Source organism: Zootermopsis nevadensis, unplaced genomic scaffold, assembly GCF_977971745.1.
Source record: "Zootermopsis nevadensis isolate Lab colony 2312 unplaced genomic scaffold, Znev_1.0 Znev_ptg000028l, whole genome shotgun sequence".
Lineage (NCBI taxonomy): Eukaryota > Metazoa > Arthropoda > Insecta > Blattodea > Termopsidae > Zootermopsis > Zootermopsis nevadensis.
The window spans coordinates 18763485-18775576 of NW_028259160.1; the positions used below are offsets into that span (position 1 = coordinate 18763485).

Genomic DNA, 12092 nt, shown 5'->3' on the forward strand with positions numbered 1-12092 from the left:
AGCAACACATAATGCAATGCAAATAACAAAAACATAGACTCCCTAAAATTCAGACGTTTATTTGCAGAAGGCCTCGTGGAAAAACACGGTTCTGGTGTTCCTCGTCTTGTATACGGCCATCCGTCAGTTGAGCCGCCACCTAATAGACTCTCAGAACGACATTTCCCGGAGCATATTCCTGCCACAGGAAAGAAGGCAAGACCTCAAAGAAAATGTGTGTTGTGTACAAAACACGGAAAGAGGAGAGATTCTACTTATTGGTGTAGTGAATGTGAGGCAGGGTTGTGTTTAGATGGATGTTTCAAGAACTACCATACAAAACTCAACTTCTAATCCACTTGCTTCCATTGCTCATACACAGGGTGCTCATGTTATAAGGTAAGATTATAAAACCATCTTTTAAGAGGATTTCAGTGAAAAATTCATAATTTTATCTCATATAGTTCAAAAGTTATGATAAATAAAGTATTTTAGAGCAAAATTTAAATGGGCATTCAAAAAATATTACCGCAGGACAAGCACAACAGCGGTATTTAAATGCCTGCGCTGAAGGGTTGTTGTCTGTTTTAATGCCAGTGAATTAGGTGCATTTACATGTGGAGAGTTAACTTCAAGGAAGAAAACAAAATGCGGGCAGAAAAGTACCTGATGGCTGAAAGGAAATAAGTAATTGTGGTTATACTGGGAATTAACATTGTGAGGGACAGGGAAGGAAATGGTTCCCAAAGCGAAGAACACTAAGAACAATATTTGCTTCTTTGGGGACCTAAATTAAAATTGCCATTTATCATAAAAGTGACAGAAATGAGAAACACTCTTTGGAATGTAATTTGAGATGTATTTTTGTGATGGGAGAGATATGAATTATATCTTCTTTTGCAGTCTAATTCTGTTAGCAGATGTGATTGTGCTTGAACACTTCCTACCAGGAGTGCCAAATCTCATTGCGAGTGACACCCAAATACATTCGGATGATGGAAGAACAAGGGCAGAGGAAAATGAAGAGTCATCCATTCAACACTGTAAGTTTTTTCACACTTTTTTACCATAAAATATAATTGTTTAAGTTCTAAACTGCCTTGTATATGGAACTAATACATTATAGTCCTGATTCTTCTTCTATCTTGGTTCTACAACCCAGTTGTGGGTCTTTGCTGCCTCCTTTTTGGAGGTTTTCCTTGTCTTTGAAGGATGCATTTGTGAGTAGCGAGTGACCAGCCCACTGCCTCTGCACAATTTCTACTCAATCCTGATTTGACTGCTAGAGCCATCTAGTAGTGAGATTATCAAATCTGAACAGGTCAGAAGGATGATCAGATAATTTAAAATGTCAAATAATTCAGAAGACTGAAGAAAAAGAAGAGGGTGGCACTGATAATGCCATATTCTTTCCAAAACAAATAATGAAGTCACTCTGAAGAAACTAGTTTCACAAAATGTAGAAGGGGCTTGGTCAGGAAGTGTATTCATTCTGCGATGGCACATTGATAAAATGGAATTTCAGATAACTGGGACCCTTCCGTATTTATAAGAAAACCCAGCGCGCAGTTTTAAGGCTTTCAGTAATGTTTCTAGATATTATTTTTTTGAACTTCAGTAAATAAATAAAAAGTGGTTTGCATTCCCAGCAGTGGGCTGTCCGTAGGGTGGGGTGAGTGTTCAGGACCCCACATTTTGACATTATGAAGCATGATATATTTCATGCTGAGTGAGAAATTAAGCACCCTATAGATAGAAAATAAACACAGAGCATATTGGTTTAATTGTAATCATAGGATAGAGACAGGAATACATGCACAGTTTAAGTAAAGTAAAACTTATTACAGATGCCGATCTTATGGAACGGACCCACATAGACTGCTTTACCCAGGCCCTCTGCCCCTCTAGGAATGGCTCCTAATGAAACATCTCATGTGTAATAATTCTGGAAACACTGGCATTAGTTACACAGTAGAATTACATTAAGAGACTTAGGAAGAAACTGCAAAACTTGCAGGGAGGTCAGAATTTCAGAAGAAACCTCTCAATGCATGACCAGACAACTTGAAACTTCCCTCCCAGCAAATGTGACATTGCAGAACTCTTAGAGAGCACCACAATTTATATTCACACAAAAGACGTCATTTGATGACTTGTACATACTCTGTTGACGATTGGAAGGTCTTTTAAACTCAGGTGCTCTCGTGTCTGCTTTGCCAGGCTACAGTCTGCTCTAAGCACTCCATTCCATACCATTAAATCTTGTGATTTGTACTACAGGACACCACGTGGGATGATTTCAGGGCAAAGGCAGTAATTCCTGTTTCTCCATGACAACATTGTCGATGATGATGAAGACCAGTTTGGCGTGGATGCTCACCATCGGTTACCGGGCACACAGTCTCACTTTCAAGGTGAGCCCAAGTGCTTTGCAACATTTTAGTATGTCAATACATATATTTATTTTAAAATAATGTTGTTTAAAATTTTATAACATTTACAATATAAATTGCATTATGTTATATTTTATATTTTATGGCGCTTGCTGTGTCGTATAATATTACATCTTTCCAGCGCTTTTGATTTTTGACGACATGTTTCGATGTTTACCACATCATCTTCAGGCTTATCAATACATTCATTTATTAAGATATAAATTAAGATATAAATTTTAGTATGTGTTGCATGAGAATAAAGTTTATTTCTGGACATTCTATTACTTTAAGAAAAAGTGCTGAACCTGAGGGCCATGTTGCCTTCAAGTTACATAATAATGTAAATGTTGCTGTTCTGATTAGGCCTTGGCTGATGTTTGTACACTGTAACTCTGGTATGATTCAACATTCACACTGCCTTATTCTTTAACTTGCTTAATGCATATAAATGGCAGGTACTAGCAAAATAATGGTCATGACTGTGAACTGCAGACTGATATCAGTAACATAATGGGTTGTTCACATCTTGAAGTACAGTCTTTTCTAGGAGCTAAGAATTTGCTCATCTGGTCCAGAAACTAATCACGTCTAACATTTTGTAACATACATGCCCCTCAATATATCTGCAGGTATTCAACGTCTGGATGTCCTCCCATTTCGCAGGGGACGGGCCACTTCATATGTTGAAATTGTTTAAACATACTTTTTAAGAAGGTAGCTCTCGTGTGGGTTGTAATGCTGTCATGAGGTAGATTATTACAGATGTTTCAGAGGTGCCTGCAACCTCCATCATCAGGTAGATTATGATGGAGGCTGGAAGCACCTCTGAAATGTGGTTAAACTTCTACCAGACTACATGGCACAACAAACCACAGGAAACTCATATTCATACTCATTATTGTGAAGACCTGAAATTATATGTTAATAAATTAATGTTGATAATGTGGATTATGCTGAGGTGAATGAGGTTTGATGATGGACACTGAGATAGGCTGTATTGAACATTCAGAGTCGAACACAACGCAGAGTTGTTTAATTTTCATGAACTTAGTCTTTGTTTTACAGTGAAGGTACAATGTTACCATCATGTTTCCAGAGACATAACATTTGTCTTATCTTTTAAACAGTGCAGTAAGAACATTTCTGTACGTATTAATTTGCCTACTTACATGTTACTTCTGTAATACTTATTGCAATGTTTCTCATTTGTCACCTTCTCTGGACGAAATCCACAAGCAGTGCCCAGCCACAGTGATAACAACCTCCATTAGTTCTGAAGCTTGTATGTGATATATGCATTGCAAATTATATAGTTATGGAATGGTCCTTTATATTTTTGTCTCACACAATGATATTTTATTACTTGTGTTTTAAAAATAGGCAAGAAACTGACAAGCTACTTATTAGATAAATGGCTACAGGCTTTGACCATATATAACCAATTTGAGGCTCTACCAAAAATTATTATTATGGAATGGATTATATGTGGGCAAGTGTAATTTTGCTTGTTTGTTACAGTAATATATATCAGTGAACAAATATATGTGATTTTAAATATATTACATTTACAGATTAATACAGGGTGTGGCAGAATACATTAGACAATTTAAATTTGTGCAATGAGTAATTTATTTTCAGTTAATATAATAAACACTTACAGATTTGTGAAGTCTGTAGAAAAGCGTGCCATGTGATAACTACTCTTTAAAAGGATTTCAGTGAAATTTCATTATTATGTCTCATATAGTTTAAAAGTTATGATAAAAAAAGTTTTAGAGCAAAATTTAAATGGACATCAAAAAAAAAAACACTGTACGAGCTCGACTGCGGCATTTAAACCCCCCAGCTGACGGGTTAAAGACAACATCAGTCAGATGAACTCCATTGTTCTGCAAACAATCCTCTGTCCGTCGCCTGAGAGAGTTTGTTGTCTTTCTCAGCATTTCCACTGGAATTTGCAGAATGGTAGTCCTGATGGCTTCCTTCAACCTGTCGATGGTTTGAGGGTGATACTCGTAGAAATTGTGCTTTAAATATCCCCATAAGAAGTAGTCACACGGGGTTAAATCTGGCGAGAGTGGAGGCCAAGCGACATCACCATATCTCGAGATAACACGTCCTGGGAACATTTCTCGAACTGTTTGCATCGAGATGTCGCGCCATCTTGTTGAAACCATACTAAGCGTATGTCATTGTGGCTTCGGCATAGTTCTGGCAGAAGAAATTCGTTAAGCATGGCCACATAACTCTCAGCAGTTACCATAACTACATGTCCGTTGTTGTCTTCTAAAAAGTATGGTCCTAAAATGCCAAATGAACTGAGTCCACGCCACACTGTGACCTTCTGGCTATGCAAAGGTGATTGATGCAGTAAGCGTGGGTTTTCTTCTGCCCAGTACCTGAAATTCTGCTTATTAACATACCTGCTTAGATGAAAATGGGCTTCATCTGAATCATTATTTTTAAAAAAAAGCTCCACAGCAAATACACGAAAATCACACGACCAACGCTCCATGGCAACTAATAGGCTTTGAACTGCTCTAGACACAGCCGCAACAATCGGCGCGCTATCTACCGGCATATGTATTTGACGCGAATTTCAAATCGTCTAATCAATTCTGCCTCACCCTATATTGAAGATGCACTTACATCATATTTGCAACCTTGAATTTATTCCCAAAAGCATAATTCCATCATGGCAGGCTGTATTCATCAACTGACCTTAGACAAACTCCACAGCTTCTTGGGTCATGCCATAGCTCAGGTGGTTAGTCGTGGAGTTCTCAATGTGGGAGCCCGGGTTGAAACCCAAGGCTGTTCTATGATTTATGGTGGGCAAAATGACACTGGGACACACTCATTTCAGAGATGTTTGGTTCACTCAGACACTAGATTATTATTGTCCATTGTTCCGCATTATTTGTGGGCTGTGCTATCAGCTTTCTAGACACATTTCCAGACAGGCAGTTGCCTCCCTTCTCAATAATAACAGTAATGCAAAATGTAGAAATATTAAAATCAAATATTACACAGTTAAAATCAATAATTTAAAATATATAGTGGTCTGTGGATTGTATAAAATCTACTGTTGCCATGCGTAATGTAGCTCTGATGTTTCTCGTTTATCAATGCTAAAATAAAACTTGGGACCAGCTTTACATGGAGTGTTAAACTTTTATTATTGTAATTTATGCTTAGTGTTTGCTGGTATAAAGTAGTTCCACTGGCCCAGTGTGTCTTGTGGATGTCAGCAGTAACCGATGTTCTAGTTCTGTTAACTACGGTGGTATACTGTGATAATGGGCCAGTTCCTGGTTTCCTGACTTGTCTTCTACATTAATCCTATAAAAGTATTGCAATAATAATTTGGCATTACTCATAACAAAAATATTAACCAGCCATGTGGAGAGTCACTCCACTGCACTGATAAATGTAATTCTGCAAACCTTCCCTCACTGGGAGAATGTGCAATTCAGATGGAACTTGGAAGAAGTCGAGCAGTTTACCCAAAGTCTTATTATGTATTGTCAGAAACTACAGTAAACTAATGGATTGAATAAAAAACCAGGGAACAGCTGTGTTGCCACGTATATTTTGTTTGATTCTTCTGCTCCATCTTCTTGCTTGAAAGTTACTTGAAATTGGTGTTTGGTATTTAAGGAGTGTTCACACTGATGCAATTGAAACTCAACCTAAACAGGTCACACCAGACTTGAAATTTCCTGGTAGTCTCACAGAACCAACTCTTGGTTGCTGAGATCATCATTAAATTATATTCCAGATCAACATTTCCTATTGAAGCAGGTGAAATGGCCACAGTTAAACAAGCATCCGTCAACTGAAGTCAAGGTGTGACTAGTAGTTAGTAGAAAATGACTCTAGTTAAATGACTTAACAGCAGGTTGCAGCAAAGTCAAGTTGTGATGACTGGAAGGAACTGGATATTTCTGTTGAATGAGAAATGCCAAGTGCAAGAAAAGTTTCTTTACACTTGAGTTGCTGTTATAGTGCAAACACCCCATAAGAAGTGTGACGGTGTTCGTAGAACAAACTACTGCAAGGAACTGACTGATGTTTTTTTTCTCTTTTGTGTACAGAATGTGAATTTCATGATGCAGTAATCAAGTCACCCATTGGCTTCTGCAATTAAACGTGAAGCTCATGCTGCACCATTCAAAAACCAGGTGAGATATGTTATTTAATTTTAGAAGCAACCTACTTACATCAGTTGTTAACCAACATTTCTACAATTTAATTTCTGTCCCGACAGTGGAACTCTGTTTTGATGTTGGTACTCTAGATTGTGACGCCAAGCAAATGTGCAAGTAGGTGCTTACACTTAAGAGAAACTTACTGTCTACATCATCAGCCCTGATGATGGAGAGAGTAAATGCTTCTTAGAAGCTTGTATCACCCTACAAGTTCGCACGGCATTTTCTCCAAAAATATGGCATCACCATCTTCAAAATGCTGTGAGAACTTCAAATTTCACATAGAGAAACTCTGTTCCTCTAATTTCTGTACATCAGTTCAAACTAATGTGCCTTTGCGGTGTTGCATAAAAGTGTACTGCGGCCTGTAATCTCACATTTACAAATATGAAGCATTATTCCATTCCCTTACTGTTTCAAATGTCCTTCCAAGGACATCTTGACTGTTTCAGTGGCCTTTCATTTGTTTGTTCCAATTATCATAAAAATTTCTGTGACTTTTCATTAGTTTTATTCTCTTAAAACCATCAGTTCTTGATATTTTTCATTCTCTGTTAATTTAAGCCACCTGTTTAACTACTTACAGATATGCAGTTGCAATACGCATGGTTTCAGCAGTCTCAAATGATATTTTTGTTCTCATCTTAGTATCGATTGGTGAATATAGTGACTCAAAACACAATGTTTGTACAGTCGTGCGTCATGCGCTAGAATGACAGAGTAGAGTGGGCTATTGATTTCTCAGTGCTCTGAATTTTCACCCAGCAATATTATTTTGTGTTGCCTGCTCTTCTGTTGGTTTGCCCCATTCAGTGTTATGGCTTATTTTCAACAATATCAATAACTCGGATTATATGGCGTCTTGTGATAAGCTGATCAGTGATAGATGCACTGTAAATGGTGTGCAAGGAAGAACATTTTGCATCACTTAAGATAGTATTCTGTCTTTTTAATTAACTAATTGAGGAAAACCAGGAACAATCTGAATGGGTGTAGGTGTTGTCTGGACTGAGATTTCTTCACTGTAGTATTGAGACACATTTAGTAAAAATGAGATTTTAATATTGATCTTCCATACAATGTTACGATGCATATATAAGACGGGCTATGAACTGGCGTGAGGGACAGATATCTGATGTGAGTACCTGCACTCATAAATGCACTAACTCCCCTGTAAAGGTGCTCACTAGCTAGGTTTATTTTATCATTTTGGCACTCAATATTTTCTCAGTGTCTCTCAGCCTTTGCTCTGGAAATTTTGCATATAGAATTGGTTTATCTGTTCACAGAATTTCGTGTTTCAAGTTACATAATTAAGTTAAAGTTTTGTGAATTAAGGTACAATTTGAAATAAATGTAGTTTATTTACTCATAAATAATGACTGTGAACACTTGCATTCAGATATTTTGTCCACACTGCGAATTTCTTAATGCAAGTTTGAGTATTCTCATTCATAAAACTGTGCATGAATTATCTGGTGCTGTCTTCCATCACTAGTGCCATAAGTTGTCCAGGTATTTACGACATCCTCATACACTTCTAGCTTACTTTATACAAAATTCTTGTGTTAAAATAATAATAATAATTAGTGTGTATTTTGCCCAAAAAGGAATGTTATTCAGAATTTGTTATTAGTATCCTCTGTATGTACCGACAGTTACCAATCCTTGTGATTTCTGAACATCATCCTGAGGATGCTTTCGACGCCAGCAGGATGGGTGTTCAACACGGTGGCAGGAGTAGAAAATCCATTAGGAATGACAGGAAGACAGGGAATCATGAAGGAGGTGACATGTCATCGGTTCAGAAGACTGCAGAGGGCCATGGAACCAACAACAAAGGTCAGTGTTCTGAATGGATGAAAACATCAGATTGGTGAAGAAGAATCGTCTTCAACGCCTCTCCTGAAAGTGCTTGCAGGAACCCTCAGCTTTTCCGTGGATTCTCCATCACAGTAAGCTGTAACTGGACTTTACAATGTGTAACTTTGCCTTAAGGAGTAAGCAGTGTAGAATGTTAAAGGTCTTCCAATGTTTCGGCAGATGCTTATGTTGCTATCATCAGGGTGAATGTCTTTTGAGAAATTCGAAAGCTTCATTTTGACTTGGCAGTGGGGACAGAATAGAATAACTGAGGAGCAATGAGCTATCCAATGGGGCCAGGTGCACTGCTAGTGTCATGTGCTAATTGTTATGCACATCTGTGTGCCTAGTTCTTGCTCTTTTCATGATTATGGTATTTCTGAACTATAAGTTCAACTGTATTTCTTTTAACTTCTTCGTGTGTTTCTGCATTACATACAGGGATATATTTATGGTCAGTCCTGTTTGGGCTGTAAAAATGGACATTCTTTTTTGGTGGATTTCTCTTTTTTAATAGAAATTGTTGAACTTATTTTTGTAATCTTGTTCCAAGAATGAAATGGAAATTCAATCTGATACTGCTGAGCATCATGAAAAAATTTGTACTAGTACTGGGCTGATAACTTGAAATACTTTTCCATCAGAGCACCCTATAATCTGTGAAATATAACTAATCTCATTTTAATTATTTGAAAAATTACAAGCCATGACAATGCAATTTGGGTTTCACAGTATTAACTCTGTCCATATTCATGCAGAAAGTACGCCAATATATTGGCCTACGAAAATTCGTGCACCGACTTCCCTTAAGCATTAACCTCTTATAGCCATATACCAACTTCAGTGTCCTGTGCATAAATTTCCTAGCCCCTTTTTTCTCAGTAACATTCTTCTGTCTGTGACCATCATATCTCAATATTTACAACTAATCTCCCTAAATTTACCTCTAATCACAAGCTGTATTACAGTTTTCTTGCTTCATAAAAACTTGATATATCCAGCTCACAAGACCTAGCGACTCAACCCGTGGTCAGGGGGAGGGCAGTGCAAATGAGTCTTAGGGGTCGAGTGGTTGTGAAGCGACATGATAAAAAAAATTTTAGCAGCTGCTTATTAGGATAACAGGTACATATCCAATGTTTACTGAAACCTTTAATGTTGTACACTGCTTATTTTCCAAAGACGTTATTTTTTGAGCTCAGATGAACTTTAGACCTGGAGATTGATCATTACAAACTAAAGCAGAGTAATGATAAGTGCTCAAAATAACAGACAAATGAAAGCAGGATAAATTACATTGTTTGCAAAACCCAAGGGAAATCAGTGGAGACAATCTGCAAAATCTAACATGTGAAAACAGTTGAACATTTAGGAAGAAGAAAATCAGTTACCTAAAGACAAAGCATGAACTCGAATCTAATTATAGAAACGGAAATATTCGAGATTTATATATATGCATAAAAGAATTCAAGAAATGTGACCGACCTAGCATTAATATTATCGTCATGTTCATGCTGCCGCCATCAGTAAGGTCTTTTAGTAACAATGGTCCTATGGCATGAGTATAGAATTGGGTAGAGTCAAGTCCGAAATACGGAGGTCGTGGTCAGTTTCATCAGGGCTGTAATGGTGAGGAATTGGCCTTCCTCAGGGCGCAAGTGCTGCTCACTGGGCACCACTAGAATAACTTCCCTTAGCTTCTGTTTTATCATCACTTAACTAGACATGTGTTCTATAGTAATTCATTCTAAGTACACACTAAATTTTTGGAAGCTATCATACTTTAATTACGCGTAACAAATGTCTCTCAACTTACAACTGATCAGCGACTGGAATGTGTTATCGCATCCATGCTGACGCGATAATCTGTATGCAGATACCCAACTGATCATCACTTTTAAGCCAGGTTTCAAGGAGAAAGCACAATGAAATGTTCTAGTGGGTGAGATGAAGTTCCAAATCAACTACAGTGGCTGTTCAGAATAAAACTTTGAAAAGTGATTCTTCTGTGTCAGGCAGGCAGATGAGATCAGGAGGATAATCGCCCTCCTCCGCAATGGCCTGATATGCTGCACCTGCACTTAATGCTACGCCACTTATTTTCACACTGTGACATTTAGTGCGAGATTTGAATTACATAAAGCAGCTTGCTTCCTAAGAATGTCTCTACTATCCATCCTCTTTTATCTTAAGGTCCTCAAAAATTGACTTTGCCTTACCCGTGATAGCAGTTTGAGTCAAGCGAATGTTTTTCTGATTCATGTCATCCACCCATAGGGACAGTAATTTCTCCATTTTTTCTAAATGTTTTCTTCTGCTATAACTCACTTGCGTTGCATTTACCTTCGTAGCCTGTTGCATTGACTCTTTTATTTTATCTAAATTTTTCATTATGGTAGTCACTTTCGAAGGAGGCAATTTCATTCTTCTACACTGGTGGTCCCCAACCTTTTTGTGATTACGGGCACATATGAGAGTTTATGAGATCGTGGCGGGCACCAACCAATTAACAAAGCCAAATTTTCTTTTCTCTGGACAAATAATACACAAAACAACATGGCGTTTAATGATACAAGATACCGTGCAATCAAAAATACGTAATTTTATAAGTACAATTATTATTACTCAAGTGGGAAGCTAGTGTGATGTTTGGCACTGCATTTCATCGGCCAGTTTTTCAAATTTGGGAGTGTAGGATGATGTTGCTGCTCGCAATCGTCAAGATGAGCATCAGTTAGTTGAGATCTGTGCTTTGATTGTATAATGTTCATGGTTGAACGGCCTTCATTATTCAGTATAACCTCCGCGTTGTGGACCCCTGTTCTACACACATTAGGACAGGTATCACTACCATCTATTCTACAAATTGTGTCCATCTTCTAATGTAATAGACCTACGTAAGTTTTTAGTTTAACATTCACTTCCATTTGTTTTTAATACACTTCTCTTACCAGACATGGTGGCTCTTTTTTTATTAATTGAACCCACAATTTATAAATATGAAACAGTTGCTACTGCAGAATAGTGGTCAAACAACAACACAAACAAGTTAGCTCATGGTTTTCAGCACGCTCAATGCGTGAACAAAAAACAAACTTAGCACATTTTATCTAATCTTAAAACTTTGCATACCGTGTAGTGTATTGGAATATAAAAATAAGCATACAAACAAACTGTTTACACTATAAATGACACTAGTGCCAAACACGTTTCAACCTGAAGAGGTCATCATCAGTGGCAAAAATGGGGAATTAATTCATATAATATAATCAATAAAATATGGTTTCAAACAGATCATAAAGATGAGTTCTTTACAAAACCATATTAAGTAACACTTCACTAGATGTTGGTTTCACACGAGTTGGTGTATTGTATTCTGTACTTAGCAATTAGTTCACTGGTCTGGTGGCCGTTGCTGGTCTGCAGCAAGCAGTGGTTGCGTCATCTATGCTTGTGAAGCGTTTTTTGATTATATTATATGAATTAATTCCCCCTTTTTGCCACTGATGACCTCTTGAGGTCGAAACGCATTTGGCACTAGTGTCATTTATAGTGTAAACAGTTTGTATGCTTATTTTTGCATTTTATCCTGCTCCTTTATTGG

The 12092-nt window shown here is 37.5% G+C and overlaps 1 long non-coding RNA gene across 1 annotated transcript in view; it reads left to right on the forward strand.

The window, feature by feature from the left end:
* The first annotated feature begins 886 nt into the window (after positions 1-886).
* LOC110840140 (uncharacterized) overlaps positions 887-12092 on the forward strand; it is a 45127-nt gene continuing 33921 nt past the window's right edge. Inside the window, exons 1-4 of the long non-coding RNA XR_015537529.1 lie at positions 887-1022; positions 2260-2393; positions 6512-6598; positions 8284-8467. This is a non-coding gene — a long non-coding RNA (uncharacterized LOC110840140). The remainder of the gene's footprint in view (positions 1023-2259; positions 2394-6511; positions 6599-8283; positions 8468-12092) is intronic.